The sequence below is a fragment of the Pyxicephalus adspersus genome, chromosome 10 (genome assembly GCF_032062135.1).
Source record: "Pyxicephalus adspersus chromosome 10, UCB_Pads_2.0, whole genome shotgun sequence".
Lineage (NCBI taxonomy): Eukaryota > Metazoa > Chordata > Amphibia > Anura > Pyxicephalidae > Pyxicephalus > Pyxicephalus adspersus.
The window spans coordinates 12,114,996-12,122,062 of record NC_092867.1 but is presented as its reverse complement, the minus strand read 5'-3'; the positions used below and the strand labels follow the sequence as shown (position 1 = coordinate 12,122,062).

At 38.1% G+C, this 7,067-nt stretch overlaps 1 long non-coding RNA gene across 1 annotated transcript in view; it reads left to right on the top strand.

The window, feature by feature from the left end:
- Positions 1-2,212, top strand: part of LOC140339780 (uncharacterized) — a 4,677-nt gene extending 2,465 nt beyond the window's left edge. The window contains exon 2 of the long non-coding RNA XR_011922546.1: positions 28-2,212. This is a non-coding gene — a long non-coding RNA (uncharacterized lncRNA). The remainder of the gene's footprint in view (positions 1-27) is intronic.
- The last annotated feature ends 4,855 nt before the right edge of the window (positions 2,213-7,067 follow it).

Sequence of the window (7,067 nt, the reverse complement as noted above, 5' to 3'; positions counted from 1 at the left end):
TTTATTCTATATTCTGTATATTTACAGAACTAATCACAAAGAAGTCATTGAAAAACTCTTTGTATGATTTCAGTACTTAATCCAGGGAAGAATCTACAAATGTATTTGAAGCAATCACCGTCCTTGTTCAGAGCTCTAACAAATTGCTTCATTAATACCAACTTTTTGTGTAGTGGAGGGAGAATGATTTTTTCTTTGCCAACCATTGGCTCGTTAATGATGTTCCCTGCACCTTTTTCCATGTTTTCCCTTGGAGGCCATGTCACTTATTTCCAGTGATCCTGCTTTGCTCTACTATCCCACAAGCAGATGACACATGGGTACTCTGTGTATACACTTTGCTGTCCAAGTAGGAAGTTCACCGTTTAAAAAAAAAAACACATATGGACAATTGGTGTTGATGATAGCAAAGCTTTTGTGAGACCATTTGGATATTTTCATATTCTTCTTTAGGTTTTGTTGAGTGACCAATTGGATAGCAGTTGCCATTATGCAGTAAAACCAATTTCAAACTTCGAGTGGAACCGTCTATGGAGTGGAACCGTCACAAAGCCGCCAGTACTCGGTATTCTGGTATTCTCATATGGGCTAGTAGTCCAGGGATGTTACAACAGTACACAAAGTCTCCATCTTCACTGAAATATGGTCGGAGTGTCACCTCTCTTGTCCTATAAACCGGTATTTTAACTTCCAGTCTCAGACAGATCTTTTCTTTTAGCCTGGATGCTAAAAGTTCAGACGCTTCTTTTTAACAGACTTAGGTCATGTATTAAATCATTGAGCTCTTCTTGGGAGAACTGCTGGTTTGATGAACACTTCCTTCATATTCACTTCCACTGCTAACTCCTGGAATACACTGCAAACCCTTGTTTCTTCTCGGTTTTTGCTGGGAATATTCACCACAAATGTAGCAAAATACATTAGGGTCATTTAAACAACTTCTTGAAGAACTCATATTTCTGTAAAAAAAAGAAAATGTATGAATAAAAAGAAGTTTCATGAAAATATTGCTACATTAAACATATAAAATGCAAAAAAAGTGTATATAAAGATTGATATTAATATGTTGTATTAACATTTGTTGTTGATAAAATCCTAAAAAAAAATCCTATTCTGATTCCTCTGTCACAAGAATTAGAGCAAATTCAATGAAACTGATGTCATTTCTGGATTGAGCAGACCTGAAATGCACTAAATAAATTAAAAAATCCTTGGCAAGTGAAAAAATGTATTTTTTGTTGAGCTGTGTAATTGTTTAGTTTAAAGTCCAAAAGCATGGCACACACATGGCTTACAATATTCTTCTGAGCCTGAGGTGGGGATGGTTAAATCACAGTACCATTTGAACTGTTGATTGAATTTGCTCGATTACTTTCACTGGATCAATGGGCCTGATTTATTATAGCTCTCCAAGGCTGACCAGAGAGCATACACTTTCAGCAGTGAATGTGGGTGATCCAGCAAACCTGGAATGGATTTGGTCCAGGATTGAAAACATTTGCTAACAAATAGCAAACAACTTTTAAGAAATCCATTTCAAGTTTGTTGTAGTGTATCTTCTCCAGCCTTGGAGAGCTTTATTAAATCAGGCCCAATGAGAGAATGGGCCTAAAAAATGGTCACTTGATCAATGTTGAATTTACTTCAGATTCACAAATTCCAGTGGTTTTATTGAATTGGTTATTGGATTTGAAATGAGAATTGCCCCACATATACAAGGCTGCAGTGGGGATATCTCCACAATTTAGAGAGATCTCTTAGTTAATGCCGTGTCTCTCGGATAAACCATGAAGAACCAAAAAAGCAAAACTAAAATTCAATACTCTATAAAACAACAAGTTTTGTCTGTAATCCAATTTAACCTGTTCAGATTGTGTGATTTTAGATTTTTGCTATGCAGCTGTGAGATTGTAACTATTGTCTGTTGCATTTTGTATTGTGTGTTTTTTTTGTCCCGTATTCCTAGAATTTGTTCAGTTTTGCTGTGTGGCATTTCATAAATGTAAAATACAAAGGAAAAAAGTGATACCGTTCAAGTTCACTTGTGAATTGTTTGAAATGTTGCTCAAGGTCACAGAATAACCTCCATTTGCCTGCTTGAATGAAATGTCTGTTCTACTTTATAAGTGATGAATCATAAATTCCACCAACATGCATAAAACAATTGTTAATGCCGTTGTTGTTTATTACACAGTTTGCTTTCTAACATTGAGCTGTCGTGTTTGTGTCAGGTGGATGCTGTAGATTGCAGCTTTATTTGGGTTTGTAGTAGAAACTTGGAGACCCTGAAACTGGGATGTGTGCAAATGGCACATAGTGAGAGACAGGAATCAATAATGAATGTGTTTGCACAGAGTAGTGTATGGCACATTCATGGCAGGAGGCCATTTCCATGTAAACACTTTACATTTCTTTCTCTGTTATGTAGTGATTGCAGTCAATTGGAGGCAAATGGTCATCTAAAGGTTCCTGAAAAGTCAAGTAGCAACTAGCTAGGTCCACCCTGTATTTATTTTATAGGTCTGGTGTGTCTCTTCTTATAAAAGAGCAGGCTATTGAATTATATAAAAGTAGCCAACAACCTTTTCTAAAGGTAAAGATCTGAGCCACCATCTAATGTGCTACAGATGGTGAACAGGAGTTTCCTGATCAGACAAGTAGGTAGCAATGGACCAGGTCCATTCGTATTTAATTGTATGGGTCTTAAGATTCTTTGTTTTTTTTTTAAGAAGATCATTAGGCTATTGAATGAAAAAGTATCCAAAGTATCTGCAACCATCTAAGATGGTCAACAAAAGGTTCCTAAAAAATCAAGCAGATGGCAATTGGCCAGGTCCATTTGTATTTATTTGGATAGGTTTTGAGTCAGTAGACTATTGATTAACAAAAAATGGGCAGTTGCCTTTTCCCCAGGTAAAGGTATGTCAAAGGTGTCTGCAACCATCTAAGGTGCTGGAGATGATCAAAAGAGGTTCCCAAAAAATCAAGCAGGTAGCATAAGCCGGGTACATTTGTATTTATTTTAATAGGTTTGATGTGTCTCTTGTATTAGAAGAGTAGTATGATACTGATTAAAAAATAACTAGTAGCCTTTTTGTTGGGTAAAGTTTTGCCAAAGGTAAATGCAACCATCTAAGGTACCGAAGAAGGTAAACCATAGGTTCCTGAAACTGTAAGGGCAGTAAGTGGCTGATACCTGGTCAAATTCGAAGCTGCATAATTTATGTCTTTTATATCAGCCTGCGGTGCTTTAAATAATGAGCATAGATAAAAAGACTATTTATCATAGACACAGCCCGTCTGAGGCAGGAGAAGCCCAATGTACAGGCCATGCTGGTGAGATGGAAGCACTGTGATCAGAGATTACTGGTCTATGAAAGCTTTGTCAGCAGAAAATAGGGCCAGCTGGGATATGATGGGAATGTGACAGCCACAGTAATATACTAACAGAGGAGTGTTTGATCACCTAGGAAGGTTATGGAAAGTGGTAAGAGCATGGAACGTGTCCTGGTCAACAAAAAAACTTGTGCCGCAATGGAAATGTTAGCCTAAAGTCGCCCAAAGAATGCTAACATTTCCTTCGAGAGGTTCCTTCAGAGCTTCTCTGCAAGAGACGCACAACTACCAGAGGTTGGCAACACATTGGGATGGTTCTGCATTGAGTTATAGTAGATAAATTCCAATTTGCCTTAAAACAAATCACCCATCCCCAATGAGCTGGCATGGAAAGGAAAATTTTTCGCCATAGGCTGTATGTATTGTGAAGGTCACAATATGAGAATACTATGCAAAGGTGCTCAAATAACTTGCACGAAAATATTGTTAGTGATTGTTTTGTGTAAATGGTCTACAAGCGATCCCCTTACAGTCGAGCAACGTGGTCTGTTCAATGGAGAAGAGAAAGGGAAAGACAAGCTAGAGGGTAAGGGGTGGGAAGAAGGCGCCTTGCTGCAGGGACTTGCTACATATTTCTTGTTAATGGTTGTGGCAATTCCCTAAACTCTTGCATTGATACCAGGTTTTACCTGAGAAGATCAAGAACAATCATTTCTAATGATTCAGCATCTGTATGGAGCATTAAGCTACACATGTCAATCTCCTGGGAGAAACTGCAATGCTCATCATTGGTCTAGCCAGCGGTCCTCCAATGTCATTCATCAATCTTCAGCAATCTTGGAGACAAATCCCTGTGCTTTCCTCCCTCCTTTCTAGCATGGCACAACTGTGAATACAGATGTTTTGTGATTATTTCTAGATATAGTAATCTGATGCCTGTACGGGACCTAAATCTGTGTATGGGGTGGGAAACATCCTCACCAACATAAAAAAATGACAAGGCAATTCTTACCTATAAAAACTATAAAAATCATAGTATCAGTTTCCTATATTTTCCAGCAACTGTATTCTGCCATAGTCCGTTTCAATATTTTTTCATTGGAGGGCTACACAGGCTGAATGAAAGCTGGTTACTATCTCGTAGTGCCTGCAATAAGTGCCAAAAGGCCACTTGTAGCTCCTGGGTCAGAGCCCAGGCATCACAACTTTACAGGGTGTTCCTCTATCTATGTATGAAGTTTGTATTTTTTGTTCATTTTAGTTTTCTGAATAGTAGTACATGATTTGGAAAGCTAAAATATTTATTTTCTTGTGTATTGCGACCTTTTGTACTTTCACTTTTCCTTCTTTAAAACCAACTCCCTATTTGAACTTCTAAGGGATGTCAAAACTGCGCCTTACACCATAAAACTAGGACATGCCAGCACAAATTAAGCAAATCCCACATTCTCGGGTAATTTTAGTCATCAGATGTCTTTGTATTTCTCCTTATCTATGTCCCGCTGGTGTACTATGTGGATTGTCCGTTTTACATCTTACATACAATGTTTTGTTTAGACATTGCTAAATCACAAGAGTATAACAGGGATCACCTGTCCTGTAGAAACTTCTCATTTATTACTTCATGTCAAACACATCACCCAGATAACACTTAGCTTTCCTTGTCTTGCTTCTATTCAGTATTGTCAAATATATTACATTGTCTCAGCTCATGTATAAAGTTGTCATGTGCCTTTATTACAGGCATCGCTCACTAGAAAAATGTGTCTTCCTAACGTGGACCTAACATCGGATATATTCTTCATATTATAAGTAAGGTTGTATTGTCTTTGTCTAATATTTCCAGGTATTTATTACATCTCACAGAGATCACAATACTTCTGACAATGCTTTCATCAGCTTTTCTCTAGAATGCCCCCATCTTTGTTCAGGAATCATTGAGGCAGTGAGATGCCCGCTTAGAGATGTGAATCCTGATGCTGTTGGGGATTTGGTTGTATTCACACTACACTTCTACAGTACCCTATAGAGAAGAATGAATGTCTTTAGTGCTGTGTGTGAAAGCTGTAAATGTGCTTTTAAACAAGCCCTCACTGACCCCTGTAGCTGTAGGCCCTGTGAAGTAATCCATTCTCAGCATTTATTGAGGAAGTTTCGAGCATGTTCTGGTCCTTCTGTTCCGATTCAGCAGCCCTCCAAACTTCTATTCTGTCCTGTAAATACTGAACAGGAGCAGAACTGAGCAGCTTAGAAAATTACTTGAACCACTTCAATATTCCTCCTAAGGATGGTTTTCCCCAGAGTGCCTGTAGCTAAAGATGTCAATGGTTAACATTAGGGCTAGACATGCATTTTCATAGGTTAGCGTTAAAGCTAGACGTGCATGGGCAAAGGGTTATCTTTAAGGCTAGACATGCATGGTTTAGGTTATCTTTAAGGCTAGATATACATGTTCATTGGTTAACTTTAAGGTTGGACATGTATGGTCAAAAGCTAAATTGGGCAAAGAAAAACTGGTCCTTTTTTAATAAAGCTCTCCAAGACTGGTGAAGACCATGGGAGAACCTGCGTGATCCAGTCCCCAAGGCAGGATTGGATCTGGTCCAGGACTAAAAATGTTTGCCAAATAATAGCATACAATTTGTAAAAAATCTGGATAACCCAGGTTCTCCTATGATAGTCTATCTTCACCAGTCTTGGTGAGCTTTAACAAATCAGGCCCAATGAGTAACGTTCATCTGCTTGCATTAGTATCATGCTACCAGAGCCCAAAAGCAAGACTGGACCGGGGGGCTTGGCTTCTTGGACCAGTACAATATATGCTGAGCTGGTGACCCCATTTAGACCCTTAATCACATAAGAACCCTAAATCAGTGACAGCCACTGGGACCCTGTTTGTACATGGGAACATAACACAAGAAGGCCTTTTAGTTCTTCACTTACTTTTTAGCTCTGAGATACTACTCAACCTATTTACATGAAAAGTTTACAATTAACCAAATTCTATAAGACAACATCTACCTTTCTTTATGGCTGCCATTCACTTCGGCACTATGCGTGGTTTACTTTCTTTCACAGGAAGCAGCCCCTACCACTGAGATGATTGTGCTTGCCTTTCAGGTCAAAAGTTCCCTGTCCTTCCCTGAGGAACAGCAAGCAATTTTATTCCCCATTCAACATGAGAACATTTATATTATAAAATCATTGCAGTGAATGAGAATTTGGAAAATTGGACCTTCTATGCATTTAATATTGGATATGATAAGGTCTTCTCTTGGGGCCTCGTAGACATTTACTATTCCACTGCGATGGATATTTTGAACACTTAATCTAATCTTCAGTTCTTGTTTGCTGAACGAATTTAAGGTCAAGGCTACTTCTCTTAATTCATGATGTAAATAATGTCCTGTACTCTCATAATATATGGAACAATGTCCCTCATTTTAAATTCTTGCATCTTCTTTTAATTTGTGAAGTAAATAACATCCTGTGTTCCCATAAAATGCTGTATGGCTCATTTATCTTTCAAACATTTATTTTAAAATATGGTTGGAGAGTTAATTTAGAGTATGCAGGTTGTTATATAGAACAGATTACATCTGCCTTTGCTTGTGTCAGTCTTATAGGGATGTACTCAACATGAGAAATGATTCTCTTGGAAGTTGTGAAGCTGCTCATCTTTCTCTATTTATATTTTCATTTTTTAGTCCTGTTAATGGCAAATGAGACAT